Consider the following 21,335-nt stretch of genomic DNA (forward strand, 5'->3'; position numbering starts at 1 on the left):
CACATCTCGTGAGAGTGAACTATTGGCAATCGATAATACTGCTGAGGTAGCAATTCATGATCGGCTCGTGTAGATTTTTCGTGCATGTTACGAGACCCGTATTTTTTATGGGTCGGTCTAAATAAACAGGGCACTTCGATCCTGGGAGACTATATAAATCACTGAAAAAATAATACTGGATCGTTTAACAGAAGAAACTGAGGAAAAAAAAATAATCCGAGAAACTCAATGCGGGTTTCAAAAAGAAATCTCAACAGAACATCAACTTTGCAACTTAATACAAAATATAATAGATAACAAAAACAGAAGAAATGCAACAGCATTAATCCTACTAGACATAGAAAAAGCTTTTGATTAAGTATGGTACAAAGGCCTACTTCTAAAGTTATACCAACAACAAATTAACATAAATCTAGTCAAACTCATACAAAACTTAAAAACAGATCCTTCTAAATCAAAATAAACCAAATCATCTCTCACAGAAATAAAAGCGGGTGTCCCCCAAGGCTCCCCATTATCTCCAACCCTATTTAACCTATTCCAAGCAGACATCCCTCAATACTTCCCAGCCACAAACACAGCCCTTTTTGCCGACGATACATGCATATTTGCAACAGCAAAAAACAAGATAACATAGTTACTCAGCTCCAAAAACACCTAAACCTTATACTAGAATGGGCAAAAAAATGGAAAATTAAAATAAACACTGAAAAAACGAAAGCCCTACTAATTTCCAAAAAAAGAACAAAGCCAAACAATAAAATTAAAATAGAAAACAGAGAATTACCTCGGTCAATCAATACTAAATATCTAGGAATCCACCTGGATAGACTAGGTAATTTCAAAACTCATATTTTTTTTTATGGTAAACACAAGCACAAGAGGAAAGTCCTATGTCATTCTTGGAGTGGTGCTTGCGCGAAGATATTTGTGGGCGTTTTCGACTCCTAGAAGATGTAAAGATGATTTCATTGGCAATGTTTTCCCTGCCATAACCAGCTCCGGGCCACCAAGGTTAGTCTTCATCGTAAATACTGCAGCCTGCGTTTTTTTAGCGTTAAAATTGACTAGATTGTTACCGCCCCACTCCAAGATTGCTCTAATATCGTTGTTGATTGAAGCTACTTGTTGCTGCCTAAGATTCTAAGAACTTGCGGCTGTCGTTGGTTTGGCGGACTTAAATGTGGAAATAAGTGTGCTATCGTCCGCAAAGCTGTAGATTGTATTGACAGTAGTTCCTAGCAAATTTCCTTATACACATCTCGTGAGAGTGGGGAAAGAATGCATCCTTGAGGGACTCCAGCGTTAATGTTAAATTTGTCGGAGAGGTATCCATCGACGGCTACTAGGATTGTTCGTTGTTCAAGAAAACTTTTGATCCAATTCAATAATGAGTTTTGTATGCCGATTGAGGAGAGCTTGGTTAGTAGTCCCTCATGCCACACTCTGTCAAATGCCTTGGAAATGTCAAGAGCGACTGAGCGGGACTCGCCGTGCTTCTCCATGGCCTCCGTCCACAAGTGTGTGACGTAAGCCAGAAGATCGCCGGTGGATCTAAGCTTTTGGAAGCCGTATTGATGATCGCTGATTAGTCCAGATGATTCCAGATATCTTAACAGTTGTTGGTTGACTGCTTTCTCCATAATCTTTGATATTATTGGAACTAGTGCAATCGGGCGGTAATTGGAGGGCATCCTCTTCTTACCCTTTTTGGGTACAGCTTGCACTCGAGCAGTTTTCCAGCTTGTTGGAAATTGGCCCTGTTTATACGATGCCGTGAACAGTCTACATAAGGGAGGAGTCAATTCGTCTGCCCAACGTTTTAGTATTAGGGCTGGAATTCCATCGGGTCCAGAAGCTTTGTTGGTGTCTACACTTTTAAGAATTTTTTTTATAATTCGTTGGGGAAACGAAATTTCTCTCATCGATGAATTCACCCTTGGCAAATATGGCGGTGTTTTACCTTACGAGAGCAGAGTAGAATTGGACGCGAAGAATTTACCCAGTAAGTTGGCTTTTTCCCTTGCTGTTACCGCGATAGAACCATCATCTGCTGTTAGGGGTGGCAAGGCCGACTTAGCAAATCCTTGACTAACGGCTTTCGATACCGACCAGAAAGATCTTGTTCCATTTGGGCAGTTTAACAGTTTGTTTTTGATCCTGTTGTTGTAACTCTCTTTGCATTCATCAATTATTCGCTTGCAGCTATTTCTGAAGGCTAAATAGTTCCTTCGATTTTCAATGGAAGGATGTTGACGCCATTTGCGATATGCTGCGTTTCTAGTGTTTACTGCCTTTTTGCAATTCAGGTTAAACCATTGCTTGTTGTTTGATCCGCATTTAGTAGAAAAAGGGATATAAGCTTCCATTCCTGCCAAGATCGTCTCTGTAATTTGGTTTGCACTTTCTGAGATATTATTGGTTCTAAAGCAGACCTCTTTCCAAGGGAATGAGCGATAAAATTCCCGAAGATGGTTCCACTCTGCTGATTTATAGTGCCATACCTTCCGCGGCATCGGAGGATCCTGCGTTTTAACATCTAACTGGCAAGAGACTGTTATCAATTTGTGTTCCGATGTTCCTAAGGGGGCATGTACTGATACAGTGTACGAGTCAGGGTCTGAAGCCAAAACCAGATCTAGGAGACTCGCGAACTCGCCGTCTCGATCGGGGATTCTGGTAGGTTCCTCCACAAGCTGCGTAAGCCCGCATATGATGGCAAATAGCTCAGCTTCTCGTCCTTCATCGTCGTTCTTGTTGCAGAAGCGCAGCCAGTTGATATTGTGAACGTTAAAATCATCCATGGCGATGATTTCTACGCTTGGGTAGTCAAATTTGCAGATAGTTAATGCAATCAACCAGGTTCAAAAAGAGTCGTCTATATTGGGTGTCGCTTGGTGGTCTACAGCAGATACAGCAGATAAATTTCATGGCACCACTGGTTATTATTTTAAACCACATGACGTCGAAGTCCGCAGGTTCAAGCGTTTCCTCCCGCTGGTAACTCAAATCGTTCTTGACAAATACTGCCAATCCAAAGTTTAGTCGAAATCGGGTGTGTAGATCGTATCCAGGATAAATGAGGTGAACATTTGTTGTTGAAGGTTTCACCTTTGTTTCTGCCAATACCAGAATGTGAGGCTTACTTGATTGCAGGTGTTGGTGTACTGCATTAATATTGGTGTTTAGGCCTCTGATGTTGCAGAAATTGATTTTTAGGCTTTTAGATCCGCCTGATGGACCCCTCCGACCAGCCTCCGCCCGGAGATCCAAATGGGAGGCGAGTTTACCTCCGGAAAGTTTTGGTTGTGAGGGCGCCATCATGCATTTATTTTTCTCCTCCATTTCCCCTTTGGAAACCGGACACATCGACATAGCGACGAAACGTGAGTTCCATGGAACCACTTTACGCCGCCTAAGTCCTAAGTGGTGGTATTGAACCGGGCGATGCAAGTGGACAACATCTACCACCAAAGGGGTTGCTCTTTTAGCCGCCTTTTACGACAACAAGATCACAATTTCAATCTCTATACAGTCTACTATGCAAAAAAAGTCCCCTGAACTTAAAGAACAAAACCCTAATCTACGAGCAAATCATAAGACCCAAACTAACATACGGCTCAAACGCATTCATCAGAGCCCCAAAAACATATATAAAAAAAATGCAAGCTTTCAAAAACAAAATTTTTAGAACAATAACGGGCGTCCCTTGGTTTTTAAAAAAAGATGAAATACACCTCCAAATAGAGAAAATTTACTTTTTACTATCTTACGTAAAATACATATAAAATTCAAAAACAAATTAAAAGACTGCAAAAACAAAACAATAAAAGAATTCCTTTTAGAAATCAGATCACAAAAACAAAGTAAAAATTTATTCGTATAGAACACTGCTATGAGGGAACTATTTCACTAGATATCTTAAATCAAATATCAAAATATAAAAATCAAAATAAAAACAAAACAACAGACGGAACTTCCAGCCAAAGCTTTGACTCGTCATTGGGTAAATAGACTATAACCGGGTTAGAAAGTTCGTTTCAGGGTACACTCAAAACAATATAAACCTGTAAGTTGATATTTCAAAACACCCTGAATCAAAAAGCATCTATTGGATGTATTTAAGATTTATTAAATCATTAAAAAATTCTCTACCCTTCAAAAATATACAGTTTTTGGCTTTGCGTTTAAAAAAGTTAAAGCCGTCAACCATCCTTATATCATTTGGAAGCATGTTATACAATCTCGAAGCAAAATATTTTAAGCTCCTCTGTCCATGAGTTTTAGGAGTCGTGGTTGGATATGCCAAGTTGTTTTGTCTAGGAGATGAATTTTGGTTGAAATTTAACTCTATCTTGTTTTTATTTATATATTTAAGGATTTCTAAATAATAGAGTTGACGCAAATCTATTATCTTACTTTCAGAAAAGAGGTTATCAGTAGGATATATTCTGTCTCTGCCAAAAATTATTTTTAAAAACCATTTTTGAATTGATTTTAATTTTTGTATATGTGTTTCAGAAACGCTTCCCCATCCCAAAATACCATAAACTAAATGACTTTGTACAAGAGACATATATACAATTTTTAGATGTTCGGTAGTCAAAAAGTCTCAAAGGTACATAAATTATGAGAGAAGTTTCCTTAACTTCTGAACTATTTCATCGACATGAAGGTCCCATTTCAACAAATTGTCAATTTTAAAACCGAGATATTTAAAAGATGTTGCTCCGAGTATTTCACAATCCGCAATCTTAATGTTGCCAAGCCTTTGAAGGGAACTTCTGTAAGTTGCAAAAGACATGTAGTTAGTTGTTTGTATATTTAAATTTAATTTATTGTGTTAAAACCAGTTTTTTAATTCCACAAAGTCTTTTTTAATTTGGGTTGTTATAATTTGCCAAGACTTTTATCTACAGAGTAAAACGGTGTCATCTGCAAAACTAACAAGCGTTCCATTTAGTTCAAGCTTAAGCATGTCGTTTACATAAACCGTAAAAAGTAAAGGACCCAACACAGTTCCCTGGTGTACTCCATACCTTATATCTCTTTCACTGCTTCTGGTTCCATTAAAGTCAACACACTGCGTTCTATTTGTAAGGTAGCTTTTAAGCAAATCGAAAACTTTACCTCGGAGTCTACAGCTGTGTAGTTTTTTTAAGAGTATCTCCTGACAGATAGTATCAAATGCCTTAGAAAGATCCACGAACAGGCATAAGCAAGCTTCACTATTATCTAGTGCATCAGATATTTGTGATGTTAAAAGTTTAATTGCATCTTCCCCCCCTGAAATCAAATTGCTGTAAATCAAAATCTGATAATACATTAAACTTAGTTAAGAAATTTGTCATTCTTTTTTTAATTAATCATTCAAAAACTTTTGAAAATGTTGACAAAATTGAAGCAGGTCTGTAACTTGATATTTCTGTTTTATCGCAATTTTTATATAAGGGCTTAATAGTTCCGATTTTAAGACAGTCCGGAAAGCACCCTGTATCAAACGACTTATTTATTATTCACGTCAAAATTAGAAATTTCACCGATTCACTTAAGAGGAACATCACTAAAGAGGATCTGAGACGTTGGTTAAATATGAATTAAACCACTCTAATACGTTTTGCCTACAACCGAAACCTTTTCAATTTTTTAATAAGATATTTCTTTCCACTGTGTTAAAAGCTCTTTTAAAACACAGCCAAAACAAAATTCCCTCTATCTAGTTTATTATAGAATTTAGGTCTAGTATTATTATAGACCTGTATTCATTATAGAGACAAGTGTTTTGTACTTTTGGTACAGGAAGCACAGTCGATTCCTTCCAAGTTTCACGAAACTGTCCTCTTGAGAAGGATGTTTTCATAATATCAAGCAGACGATCGCCAACAACATCAAACACATCACATAATACTCTTTTAGAAATTCCCTGGTCACCAGCCCCAACATTTTTCATATCTCGTATTATATTTTTTAGGTCAGCCATAGAAATTTGTTCAAATAATAAAAAATTAATATATGTGATATTGGGGGCTACGCTTAAGGAGTCTACAAAGGAGAGATAAGATTTTAGAATGCTACTAATAATTTCACAAATCCTGTCAACGAAATACTTGTTTAATTTTTTTGCAATTTTTGACTCATCCGATAATGTCCGATTTTAAAATTTAATCTCTTTGGGTATTAGATAATTTTTACCAGGAATTAAGTTTTTTAATTTTTTTCACATCTTATATGAGTTACCTTTATTGTTACCGATAATTCTTTTAAAAAATTGATCTGTTTTAAATTTTATTTGACTACTATCGTTAGTTAGTTAATTTGACTAATTTCGAATTCTTTTATATTCACCCCATACTTCGTTATTATTTTCTGCTATAGCATTCACATACAATCTATCCCTAACATGAATTTTTTGTCTTATATCATGCGTTATCCAATCTTTGTTTACATATTTTTGTTCAAGCACAATACGTTGCCTAGGGCACATATTGTTTAAGCCATCTGTAATGTCTTCTACAAAACTATCAGCCAAAACATTACCATTCCCGCAGTTTTTATACCATTTAGTATTTAGGAGGAAATTTTTTAAATGATCACTATTATAATCCATAATATTTCTATGGTATATTACTATAATAGAGTTTTTGTTTAAGTTGGACAGAAATTATGCTATTGCCGCTTATTTTAGGTGTCAAATGCACTTTAAATGGCAAACTCTTATCATTAGTTATGATGTTATCAATTAGCTGCTCTGCAAGTACTGCTCTTGTCTGTAATCCACGTCGGAGTGTCTACAATTTAGGTTAATCCATTTAAGTAAATGTAGGACAATAAATCCCCCATAATGATATTAATAACCTCAAATACACTCTAATACACTCAAATACACTATTTATAAAATCGACAAATTTAATATTTTCATATTGAAATAGATGATATAAAACTGTACACAAATATCTTATTCTAGATACAGAAAAGTCAATGGATTAATACCATACATAATTTTGTAAACACTCTACACTATTCAACTTATACTTGACATCACTCCTTATTAAGGCCATTAGCCCACCAGTCCTTCTTATATTAGTGAGACATTGTTCAATATTGTAGCCCACTATGCATGTTTGAGTTGCCAATCATTAAGAAGATCATATATAGCATCTAGTTGCTATTTGGTAACTTTTTTTTTTGTATATTTTTCAACCTTTTGCGGGTTTCACAGTTAGTTCTATCCCAGGTTAAATGATTAACATTTAGTAACATTCCATATTTCTTATTAGATGCCATACAATTAAAACGTTTATTAACATTACTTTTTACACTGCACTTAAGGTATGTTTATTTACTCTTACATTCCTTACTAAAATGACCAAATTGACAATAGTTAAAACAGCGTATTACACCATACTCGTTAAATACCGGACATTGGCTTCACCCAACATTAATTTTTTCTTTATTCATGAAATTATAGGTATCATGATCCACCTCAAGAATTAAACTAAATCTTATATTGATTACCTTTGATTTACGCAATAACTTAAGACTAAAATTATTGTTACTTACATTTAAATTATTTTGGCTCACAATTTTCCCCATAATTTCATTATCCTTATTCGCATATTCACTTTTATTTACCCCAATCATTCTGACACGGTGTTGTAGCACTTTTGGCCTATCCACACTATAGTTCTTGCTGAGTTTACTCTGGATCTCCGACTGTACGTTCGTTATTTTCTTTTCGGTTCCGCAATTGAGAATAAGTCCGCGGTTTTTTGTAGGTCGTCCTATTGTTACGCCAATTCCAATGTCCACAGGATTACCTTTCAATAACTAACACAGGATTGGTTTTTTTAGTAAACGCCGCATACGATTTTTTAGGCACCGATCTTTGTGCAGTAGGACAATCACTAGGTACCGATGGAATACCTTTAAGTATTGAAATTTTCTCCTTAAAAAGTCGGTTTTTCACTAATAGTTGTTCTCCCTTTTCATTTTAAATATCTGGTTTATTAACCAAATATTCCAATATTGCACTCATTTTATGAAACATATTCTGTTGTTCGATGTAGTTATCTTCTATACGGCTGCGTTTTCTGGACCTTTCTACCTTATTACTATTATCTAGGTATACCTTATATTTCCATAAAGCTTTCTTCATGTGAAATCCTCTTAAATCCACATTTTCACACTTTCCGTGGTAGTACCGATTACAAGACGTGCACTCAAGGATCGATGTCCTCAAAACCTATTTTACACTTAAAGCAATTTAAATCACGCTCGTTCTCATTAACAAAATCGGACGTATTACTGTCTAAACTATCAGGAAATTGTATGTTTTATATAGTTTGCACCACTTCCAATATAAAAAATTACTTCACTTAAATTCTTCATGATATCTCAGATTGAGATAGAGTTGACTTACGTTTTATACAGTCAGATGTCACAATTCATTGATTTACCAACATAAAAAAATAAATTTAGCCATTTTTGTTTTAAGATGTCTAAAAAAAAATTGAATCAAGTCAAACTTAAAAAAACAAATAGGTTATAGGGAACCAAATTTACATAAAATGAAAAAAAGCTCGAGTTAATTGGTCATTTTGAAATTGAATTTTCTGAAAAATTAAGTGAGTTAGAAGCAAGTCTTATACACAGAAGACCATAAGTAAATTGATGTTTTTTTTTGTAAGGATAAGGGTGAATTCCAATATCATAAAAAAAATTAAATGTTGTCAAAGTTACCTAAAATAATGTAGATGGCAAACTCCTTAAAAATTAAAAAAAGGTTAATTGCTCAATTGTTTTTTGGGATTTCTTAAGAAACACAGTACTATTTGATCCAGTAACAATAGTTTTAGTATGAAAATTCGTTAAAAAAATTAAAGTTAGTTGACTTTACTAAAAAACAAAATCTTGTGTGTCGGATAAAAGTGATTTAGAAGCTAAACACAGAAGCCTATTTTTGTTTTAACTTTAAAAAAGTTAAAACACACGCCTGACAAATTTTTTTTTAAATTTTTACTGTTTAAATTGATTTAAACTTACGGATTTAAAATAATTGTAAAATATTATTAATTTTTAAAATTATTTGTTAAATCCACATGAATTTCATGTAGCTTTCCTGCAAGTTCATCCGTTTTATTGTAATTATTTTAGTTAGATACTTCCCGCAAAAATTTAAAAAAAATCATTAATTTATTTATTCACGTTTTTTTCATTAAATCTTTATGACTATATGCAAATTATGTTCTACAGTTATGTAATTTTACTGTAAGTGAAATAATAATTTTTAATTTATTTTTTGACTCATTAGTTCATTAAATCTACATAAATTTTATGCTATTTTGGTATAAATCCAATATTTCAGTTGATGATTTCACTCAATTAAATTTGTAGATTTAAAATCGTTTAATTTTAATTTTTTTTAAATTTCGAATTTGATTATAAATTAAGTGCTCAGAGTCTTAAACCAAACACAGAAGTTAACAAGTAAATTGGTTTTCTTTTATCTACCAACCTTTTCAAGTGTTAAGGTTAAATTTCAATTTTATAAAAAAATTAATTAACGTCGAATAAACTTCAAATACTATATTGATTATTTAACATCAACTTTTGACATTAACTTTTTCATGTTTTATTCATTTAATCTGAATGAATTCTATGTAATTTTACTGTAAGCTCATTTATTACATTTCTATTATTTCAGTTAATTATTTGACCCAATTAAATTTATAGATTTACAATCGTTAAATTTTCAATATTTTTAATTAAATTTTTTACACATATAATTATTAAATTTACATGGATTTTATGTTATTTCGCTGTAAATCCAATAATTAAAATTGAAAAAAAAAATAAAGAAAGGCGCAAGTTAATTTCTCAATAGTTACCGTCATCTGGGGTCAATTCGGACAGTAGGGGAGAATTCGGACATAATGCGTTTCTGCGCAAGAATATTCCTGTTGGTAACATTGTTTAGATTTTCACGTCAGTCGACGTTTAGACACGACTAAGTATGCATGTAGTTCATATATTCACAGTGTAAAAACAATTCAACTTAAGGTGAGTATTCATTTTATGACTTCAAATATTTGTTTATGTTTTGCCTTTTCTCTATACCATAGAAAGAAACTTCTGGTGTGAGAATTAGGAAATATTTGAATGTGCATTTTTTAACAATAGTTGAAAAGTATTATATAAACAACAATTTAGCATAAAAATGTTGTGACTTTTGACCTTAGTTTTTTCGTTTAGGGGATTATCTTTAAAATTTATCACTAGGTGGGGTGAATTTGGACAGCCATGCCACGTAAATATGTGAAGAAACTCAGTGTCCAGGTTATGAACTATACGCCAGAGACCTTGGAATGAGCCCTACAGGATGTTTGACGGGGCAGAAGGTCTATTCATGATTCTTCAGAAACATATATGATTCCGAAATCAACCATCAGCGATAAACTAAAAAATAAGCACAGTAAAAAACAAGGTGGGCAAACTGCACTCTCGGCAGAGGATGAAAGATTTTTGGCAGAGGAAATTTAAAAATTTGGTGAATGGGGCTTTCCCCTCACACGATCCGATATACGATATGTTGTCAAGAGCTATTTGGATCGTAAGGGAATGAGGATAGCGAAGTTCCGAGATAAGATGCCAGGGCAAGAGTGGTTTTATTGTTTTTTGAATCGAAACAAGCGTCTAACTGAGCAACTCGCACAAAACAATAAACGTGTCAGAGCAAACGTGAATGGAGAAACTATTGTGGAATATTTTTCGAATTTGAGGGATACGTTGGAGGGAGTGCCAGATACGAACATCGTCAATTACGATGAAACTACGATGAAAATAATGATGACCCGGGTCGTGTTAAAGTGTTGTGTTGTAAAGGCTCAAAACGACCGGAGGGAATAATAAATTCAAGTAAAAGCAGCATTTCTATCATGATGGCTATTTTTGCATCTGGCCAATTACTACCGCCTTACACAGTTTATAAAGCTACACATTTATATCCCAAGTGGGTGGAAGGGGGAGTAGAAGGCGCTTTCTATAACCGTACAAAAAGCGGATGGTTCGACGGGCCCACCTTTGAAGACTGGTTTGATAAGATTGCGTGCCATATTTGAAAAATCAACACGGTCCAAAAATAATAATAAGCGACAATCTGTCAATCCATGTGTCTTTACATGTTCCTGAGGAATGTGAAAGATTTAATATAAGATTCGTTCTATTTCCGCCAAATTCCACGCACCTTCTTCAATCCTTAGATGTGGCATTTTTTTCGCCATTAAAGAAAAAATGGCGGGCTGCATTAATAGATTGGAAATTACAAAATAAGGGATGTATTCCTAAATCAGAGTTTCCCAGAGTTTTTAAAACCACATTAACTGCCATGGAACCTACAATGCAGCAGACCATTAAGTCGGGATTTCGAACATGTGGAATCTTTCCCTTAAATCCGGAGATAGTGTTAAACAAAATTCCAGTTGCAAACGCTCAGGATGACGATCCTGATGAATGGTCTGAAACGTTCGTTGGCTTACTTCAAGATAAGCAATTTATTGAAGAACCGACGCGTAGAAGAGGCAAACAGCTCAATGTGGCTCACGGAAAAGCTATACAACATCCAAACAGAAGGATCTATTCTTCATCATCAGATTCATCATATGAACTACATCTGTCAAATGAGGATGAAGCCGATGAACGATTTGATGGTGAAAGCAAAAAAGAAAATGAACTTGATGGAGAAAATAATTAAAGCGGAAATAATAACGAAGTCCAGGGTGCTTTTGAGGATCCAAAAGCCGTAATTACAACAACTGATACCTTTGTCATAGTAAAATTGACTAACTTAAAGACAATAAAAAACTATGTCGCCTGTGTCAAGGAAGTTTTGGATCAAGGTACATATATGGTTTATTTTCTGAGAAAGCACGAATCTTCCAAGATGGGAGATTATTATACTTACCCCCAAACTAAAGATGAAAGTGTCATTAAAAGACGTCAACTAACGCTTGTTCTCAGATCTGTAAAAGACGCACGAAGGGGCCGACATCAATTTCAATTTTCGGGTAATATAAGCACTTATTAGAATAATATATTATTATAATAATTAAATAATATGTTTTTTTATTTCTTGTGAGAATATTTTTTCAGTTAACAAAGGAGTTTGTTTTATTTATTTTGTGAACAAATGCTTATGAATATATCTGATGTTTCTCAATTATTGTGTTTTCCTCATATCCAAAAAAATATATTTTTTTCATCTAGAGACATGGGAAACTTTTTATTTTCAATTTTTGTGACTACACCCCAATGCATGTTAAAATTCGAATATAAGCAAAAAACAATAGGTGTCCAAATTCACCCCACACATAGGGGTGAATTCGGACACTATTTAGGTTAAAAAAATATATTAAGGAATAAGAATATTTTTTTTTCTTGTGTGGAATGAATCGACAAAAGACATAAGAAATTTATTAATTTTTTTGAGATTTAAAAAAAAAAAATGTAGCTGCTATTTGGACAAATACCGGAAAATCGTCCAAATTCACCCCAGATGACGGTATTCCAGATTTTCTAGAGACAGGCAAGGGCGGAATTACAATTTGAGTATAAAAAAAATTAAAAACAGTCAAATTTACTTAAGAATCTTGTGTGTTATATGAAAGTGGCTTATAAGCTATACGCAGAAGACTAGAAGTAAATTGCTCATTTTTATTTTGACATTAATTTCTTAGAGACACGACTGACACAAAAAATTAACATTAGAAAATTATAAAAAAATAAAATTTGCTTAAAAATAAGGCATAGAATTTTTCTAGAACACAGAAGACCACAAGTAAACTGTTTCAATTTTACAAAAAAAAAAATTAAGTAAATTCGAATTATCGGCAAGCTTTTTAGTATTGAAAAAAGACCGCATGTAAATAGCCTATATGTATTTCGTAACTATTTTAGAGGCAAGCCTGTGTAGAATTTCAGTTTAGGTATAAAAATTGATGAAAAAATAAAAACTTGATGAATTTAATTAGAGAATTATATGTATTATATACAAGTAGTTATATACAGAAGACTGCAAGTAAATTGTTTATTTTTATTTGTTTTTAAATTTTTTGAAAGTAACAAACCTAATGAAGATTTTTTTTCAAAATAAAAAAATATATAAAAGAAGTAGATGTGATAAAATTTATTTAAATTTATACGTTTTTAAACACGAAGAAATTTTTAATTTACTAAAATTTGGTACAAAAAAGAGCCGGTATCAGGGTCAAAATTTCCATTCATAAAAAAATATTAATTCATCATACACACACTCGTTACATAAATAACTAAATTGGACAATATAGGAAAATTAGTTGCAAATTTTAACCAATTTTTTTCCAATTTTCCAAATAAGTTACAAAAAAAATCATTATCTTATCAAGAATACACATGCTAGCATGAAACAATGTTTACCTTGTGTGTCAATAATACTTTATATCCTGGGCGGGTTTATCTACGAATTATTAACTAATTTTAATGTTAATCATATGGTTTTCTGTTTACATGATTAAACGGTAGTCATGGCGCGAACCTTGTGAATGTTAGTGCGGGAAACTGATATTTGATTTTTATTATTGGAAAACTTCCAAAGCTAAAAATCGTTTTAAGGGAATATTGGTGAAAGTTGGGTTGAAACAGGTGATGTTTATGAAACCTTATATATCTACCTTTAATTTTGTAAAATAAAACTATAAAAGTAAATTTCTTAACATTTTTAGTAATTCAATACTAACTAAAACTTGGCTCATCTTTCTTATCGCTCAGTTCGTTGGTATTACCAAATTAAAATACTCAAACTTTTTAAGAATTTATTTATAGACATAAAGGCGAACTGCCGACAGCTTAACTCGTTTTATTTACTAAAAAAATTTTTAATAATAAGGCAATAATTTCCAGACATACCATTTTCACTTCGTTCCCTTTGTCTATTGATATTTAATTAAAAACGTTATTAGAATACATATTTTCCCAAAGAAATACATGAGGGCTCGTTAGATATGACAGTATACATATATAAAGTAAACTTGTTAGTAAGTTTGTTCGCTTTCAATATGCATACGTAAATATGTTATTTTAGCCAACAAATTTTTTTTACATAAGATTTTTTTATTTAGGTAAATTAAGTTCTGAGGCGGGTAATTATTCAAAAACCCGATTCTAAAAAAATTGGTTTTTGTATCAAAAATTTTTCGTTAAGTTAATATTTTAATCACTAAAAATTTTATTGTTAAATTTTACCTCTTTTACTTTAAATTAGGATATCATTAACTCTATAGAACATGAAAATTTTACTTAAAGCAAATGATTAGTATAAACCAAAAAAAAATTCAAAAATCAGTATTCTACCTGTTGGCTTTTTAAATTTATATCCGCCTTTCAGTCTGAGATGTGATAAATGACATTGGTAAAATTATGGTTTTCGTATGTAATCGGATAAACTACGTAAGGAAAATTAAATTTTTAGAAGATTCAGTTAGTAATATAAAAATAAGGCATAGCTATATCCAAAAAAAAATCTTTAAAAAATCAATAGTTTCAAATGTTCGCTCCTCAGTCGGCAATTTGATAAATAATTTTACCAAAATTACGGTCTTCAAATGTAATCAGATAGCTTTTGTAAGAAACAGTAAATCTGCAGAAGATTCAGATAGCAATAGAAAAATTAAACATGGATATTTCCGAAAAAATTAAATAAAAATATCAATAGTTTACCTAGTTCTTTACATATATTTGCCTCTCAGTCTAACATATGTCAAGTTGTTTTACTAAAATGAGGGTTTTTAAATATTAAATTAAACTACGTAAGGAACGTTAAATTTTTGAGGTTCAGGTAGTAATTAAAAAATGAAAGAGAGAAAAAGAGGGACAGCCATTATAGATGCACCGGTAACTTTTGGCATCTACCAAAGATTTTTTTTTACATTTTAAAGATATAATATATAAAATTATAATAAATTTAAATAATAATAATAAATTATAATAAATTTATAATAACTATGTAAATTCAATACAAACATATCTAAATATATACGAGTACATGAACAAACAAAATATCTACATTAAATACATATGTACAATATAATAAACGTTTATGCATAATAAATCATGGGACAAACATACATTTTTATAGGGCTGCATATTAATATTTTAATTGAATTGCTTTTAATTTTTTCAGTTATATTTTTATTTCTTTTAGAAAAAAGATCATTGTAGTCAGGACTAAGTAGAGTTTTAAATTTAGAGCGTATATTATTCAGAAAGTATATCATTATTTATTATCATTCTGTTCTTTTCGTGAGATAAGATATTTTATTTACCCCAAGGAATCCATCTTTAATTCTATACAGCTTATTATATCCGTCTTGGATCGCATTCTCATTGGATCAGATTTTTAATAATATTAAGGGAGAAGTTGTTACATCTTTTTCATAAAAATGTGTTTTGCACAAACAGGGGTTGTTTCTCCTTAACCCAGTGTGTTATAATGTATTTATTAAAGCCTGATGTTTGCACCTAATTGGTATCTATTGGAAGGGCGTTTGATATTTGGATATACGATCTTATAGAGTTTATTTATATTAGATTGATCTAAATTTATATATTATGTATTTTCAATTTAAGGCGAGGTAAGTCGTTCTGTAAGTTAGAGGGATACATTCTGCTTTTTAAAAAATGCAGTTATTTGTGCTGGTGTGAAAAGCTCCAAGAACCATTCTAAAGGCTAAATTTTCTATATGTCGAAAGCATTGTATATACCTTTGAGGGCTGGATGAATAGTCAATAGATCTTTAATCTATTTTTGATATTATTAAAGCTTTGTACATGATAAGTAGTTATGATAGTTCAGCTGCACAGTTTGCATGCGCATAATTTTTAGGTTCTTTTTACATTTTAGTTTCGTGATATGATGTTTAAAATTCGTTAGTGATTGGTTGGTTCGTTAGATGTAAATCAATTAGTTTGCTGCAGTTTCTTTTTCTATTAAAGTGTACTCCTACTGATTTATTTCATGAGAAATCTAGACTAATATTTGAGACTCATTCTACTAGTCTATTTGGGCTATTCTGCAAAATATTGCGCCTTTTGTTGGGGCTGCTTAATAAGTGGGACTTACAACTGCACCTTGGGGAATTTTTATGTCTATTAAATAGTTATTTGAGTATTCAGTACCCTGTCTTACATGGAATGTTCTCTTAGTCAGCAAATTGCCGATAAATGACCTACTTTATATTCTTTCAAAGTGTTTATAATGCTTTACCTATTGATTTAGGTCTATGAAGACTGCTACCATATGGATTTTTAGTTAGATAGACAAGACACTCTCATCTTGTATATCTTTTTCTAGTCCTACAATATGGTGGTTTATGGTGGAGTCTAGATTAACTGTTCTTTATAATACTTTGTAAAGATCGATGGTTAATGCTATGGGCCTATAGTTTTTTTTTAAAGATTAATTTTATTTAACTTATGGACTAAGATTCAATTGGAGTGTTTCTAGTTTTTTTTTAGTTAACCTGAGGACCATATTTTGCTACTTTTAAGTCCTGCCTTAAATAAGTTCTTATTCATTGATCTTCTATTTTTATTAAGTCCTTGGGAGTCTGTAAGAGAGCGGTGGTTATATATACTGGCAAAATATTCTGCTTAGATCTGAGACATTTATTGTTTATCTGTAATTGAAGAGTTGTTTTTTATTAGGCCAGGTATATTACTAGTTGGCATGCCTTTAAGCGTTGATTGATAATAGGGGTATTCAATCAACTAACAACCCAATATTCAATCAACGCTTTAAGTCTACGTATTTTATCTCAAATGCCTTTGGTTGAAAAATTTGAGTTAATTAAGGCTATGAATTAACTCTTTAAATTTAATTTGGCTTTGCATATGATTGCTGATTTTTTTCCTTTTTAGAATTAATGCTTTGTATTTTGACTTTCATTAGTGTAACTAACTGTCTTTTTATGAACGGATAATTATAAGGCGTGTTCTTTATGTATATTTATAAAATAAATTTCGTTATTATTTCTATAGTTGCGTCTATTTGGGGATTTTTTATACCTGGTAGCGCATGTTCAAGGCTAAATTTCATTTAATTGGTTTTTTATGATCACTATTTTATTTGACTGAGTAGTGTGAAAAATTGATCACTATTTTAAGTATCATCTAAGACTACTCCATTCAAATATTATTAAGAGATTGAAACTGTAAATAGTTAGGTCTAAGACAGAAAATATTGTATTGCTAGATGGTATAAGGATTTGTGATCCATCATTATTTAAAAAGAGTTGTTCGTTCTCTACAATATTTGTAATCTACTAAAATGAAAATTCTAGCAACTTGTTCTGTCAAATGATTTATGTCCGACTGTTTTTTTGATTTTTTGTGAAAATGGCACATATTATATTTTTTTGAGTGAAATTGGGCATCTTAGCCATTTAAGTTATGCATAATATATAATATGATAAAATTTTCCTAACTTGTTATATTGGTATTATTCTTTCGAGTTACAAATCTAAGATAAAAAATTATTTAAAAAAATCAATATGTTAGACAACGTCACTTTCTTTAATTATGTTTTTAAAAAAGTAAACAAATATAATTTAATATTAAAACCACTAAATTTGACTCAAAAATGCATGATTTATCATATTTTTAATTTATATTTTAAGAATAGGTGCCTAAAATTAAGAAGATCAATTTATAGATTTTAACGAAAAATTTTAAAACAATAATATTATGACTTAATACATTGAACCAAATAAAAATTAAAAAAAAAAAAATTATAACGGTATATACATATAGTGATTTTAACATGTGTCTACGTGAATTTCTTTATAGGGAGAATTTTCTTTAATTAATGAAGCTATCAAGATGCTCAATTGCATTCTACACGGTCTAATCTTTCAATATTGTATCCTGGTAACCTAAATTCATTAGTGTCTTTAAAATTTGTTTCTTTTATGAATATAATTTTTGGATAATGAAATTTGATTAAAATTTTCAATTCTTGCTTATGAGGATTAAGAGTATTTATGTTCCAGTGTATATTACTAGTGAGCATTGTTATATTATTTAGATTTTTTATACTTCTTGTTTTTGAAAGCCAAGGTGGTTAGGTTGTTGGGTATGAGGATTTTAAGGTGTGAAAGAAGGGGGTTGTTTAATGTGAATAAGAGGGTTTTTGAGGTATTGAGTGTTTGGGGATTTGAAGCTAGAGGAATGAAACAGGAAATAGTGCATATGGAATGAGATGAAAGTAAAAGATAGAAAAGTTATCTGGGTTCTATTGTTTTATTTTTCTGGAGAACACCAAAAAAGGAATTTGCATTAGTTGGATTCAGGAGGTTGTACTTTTTCTGAGCATCAAAAAAGAAGATTTTTTTCGTTACTGTAATTTTGTGTGTGCTTGGTTCTTTTTTGTCGATTTTACAGCCTTGGTATCTATAGGAATGTTGTTCTTTAGAGTTTATACAGATAGGTGAAGGGTTACAAGGATTATTTTCAAGTGATTCTTTTGCGCATCTGAGGCAGATTTCTTTGTTTTTGCATGTGTTTAGTCCAAACTTCTGACACTTATAATACTATAAAGGACTTCAAATAAATGGTCTGACTTTCACATTTGGATATGCTTCTTTTACTCTTTCAGCAAGTTTTGAATATGTAGGTGCAGTTTTGTTGTTTGTCCATTTATTTTGATGTTAAAGAATTTCACTTCTGTGAATTAAGGTTTTTTTAATATTTCTTCGGTATCGCAGTTTAATAAATCATTGCTTGTGATAACTCCTTTAAGTTTTCTAAGGGATATGTGTGGTTTTACTGTGACCTCCATATTGTGCACCATAATTTTTATTGCTGTTTTTGGTATTTATTATTAGGGTTCTATTTCTTATGTTTCTTGTACTTTATGTGTCTCTTATAAGCGAAGAAATTGCTTTGTGCATAATAAATAGTAAAACTGCTTTCTTTTCGCGAAATAATAAGGTACTTTTCAAAAAATGTAATAGTAGGTATTGTTTATTTCCAAGAAATAATTATGGGTCTTTTATTTGATCATAGAAGTGGAAAACTAAAAGAATCTAATAATTCCAGAGCTTAATAATCCGTTTGGTACTCCTTGTGCTGCTAAGTTTTAGTCAATCCTGTGTGTATATAGATGACTCATTTTTACGTATATTTGCTTCTCAATCCGAGATATGACAATTATCTTACTTGAATTATTATTTTCGTATGTAGTGGTATAGGCAACGACACAAAAATAAAATTTGCAAAAGTTTGAGGCCAATATAAACAAATAACTAGTTTTTGTCTTTTTTTCTCATTCTTTATCATCTATAACATAAAAATTCCTACCAACGAAAAAGTCTTAAATCAGGCGCTCTTGCAGGCCAATGACTAAGACTGTACGTCTCTTTTTCACTCACTCAAAAGTATTTTGATGCCGTTTTATTATGATCCTTGATTGATTAATATGATTGTTTTTTTTAAGCGAATTAAGAGCTAACAGTTTTAAATAGATTTCTTAAAATGTAAAAAATTGTATTGGTTTTGCTAAAATAAAGAATTTCATAAATTAAATTAAACTGAGGTGCAATGAGCTATTCAGCTATCCAAATAGGACCAAATAGTACCATTTTCATATAGTCATAATAACTATATTAGTTTTCTCTCTGGTTTATAGATCTAGATGGGTGATTGTAAAATTACTTGTATTAATTATCTATTTTTTTTTTAATTTAAGTTTGCACTTTTTCATAAAACACACTGGTCGTTTATCTCTTTTTAATTTTTCTAACCATAAGTCGCCAGCAACAAATATTAATCTACTATTAATCTAAGCTTATTTCGTTAATGGAATAACGCTTAAAAAAATCAATACTTCAGATTCATTATTTAAAAGGGTTTATAAGTGATAATACTAATTCCAATAAGTTGTGAGTTAATTGTATATTTCTTTAATTGCAACTTTAAACAAGATAAAGGCATTCTAGATGGCACTCGTTTTTTAATCAAAAATATCAACATAGTTCAGAGGTAATATTCGATCCCTTTTTTTGGCTATGTGGCATTGCGCATATGAAAAAATCACAAAAGGCGCAGTCAGTAGGATCACACCCTTGAACGTCATTTATTTTCGTGTTACATTACCGTCCATAGATGACGATACAGTTAATTTCTTGTACGAGGGGTTTCAAGTGCAATCTGACGTGATATATCAAAAATAGTCATTGGATATATATAGAGTTTTGCTTAACTCAATTGGTGAAAGATGTTGTGAAATTGGTGGAACTTTCGGTCATACCCGACGTTGCTGTTAACTTCCTTATTTCAATAAAGACTCTTGTATATTATTACATATTTCGATTGTAAGTGAAATTCTACAAAAAATTGAGAAGTCGCTTCCCATTTTTCGGTCAAATAGTTTCTGAGATATACGGGGTGTTCTATAGTGGGCTTACGCGATTCATGTATGACGCATCCTGTATTATGTGTTTTATTTAATTTGATTGATAGGGGTCTTCGAGGATGTTCTTTCCGTTAAGCCTATTTTCAAGATGGTGGCACTTCCGGTTACACTGGAAGTAGCCGTTAGCTTACGCATTTTAAATCGGAAACCTATTTCTTATTACTTTCTTAGATTCTGCATCAAACTTTCGGAACAGTTCTGGAGATAAAAGCCCCGAAAAATTAATATTCTTCAATCAAATATGCCACGACAATGCAGTTAAATTTTTTAAAGGAATCTGATATTAATATTGTTGGGTTATTTAGGTTAAAGTGTGCGAATAGGATGAGTGAAAATCTTTAGGATAGATTTATTAAATTTTTAGTATAAAAGAAAACTCTAGTCTTCGGTACGCGACGTGCAAAATGGCGTGAAGCTAGTAAAATAGGTTAGAATTAGGATACTAAATGCCGCAAGGTTTACGAATGCCTCTAATTATATACTTATAAGCCCTAATACTGATAACATCCTATAAGCTATGTGTACTTTTGATGCAAACAAAGAGAGAAAGCAGTATCAGTCAAGGTGTAAACTTGGTATAAGTGTAATTACTCTTTATATAAGCAGTTTTTCAAATTTGTTTATTTTTGTACCAACAATTTCACTAACTTATTCTTATGATCTGGTTAGTTTTTCATGAATATTTTTGCTGGTGCTGTTATAAATTATCGAAGATCTTGCTTAATTTTATATCATGTATATTGTCTCATCCAAAATCAAATAGTAGCAATGGTCATTTTGGTTTTACGATATCTTATATTAGATTTGATTGCTTTCTCGCATCTGAATCTTCTTT

General features: G+C 31.6%; 1 protein-coding gene across 5 annotated transcripts in view; it reads left to right on the forward strand.

Annotated features, from left to right (window-relative positions):
- Positions 1-21,335, forward strand: part of LOC126741286 (probable G-protein coupled receptor No18) — a 510,980-nt gene that overhangs the window by 451,795 nt on the left and 37,850 nt on the right. The window contains exon 1 of one of the 5 annotated variants that reach the window (XM_050447668.1): positions 13,560-13,674. The exons of the other annotated variants lie outside the window; for them this stretch is intronic. The gene's annotated coding sequence lies outside the window, so the exon portion shown is untranslated. Of the gene's footprint in view, positions 1-13,559; positions 13,675-21,335 lie in introns of those variants that run through there. 5 annotated transcript variants of the gene reach the window in all.

This window comes from Anthonomus grandis, chromosome 10, assembly GCF_022605725.1.
Source record: "Anthonomus grandis grandis chromosome 10, icAntGran1.3, whole genome shotgun sequence".
NCBI classification, from domain to species: Eukaryota; Metazoa; Arthropoda; class Insecta; order Coleoptera; family Curculionidae; genus Anthonomus; species Anthonomus grandis.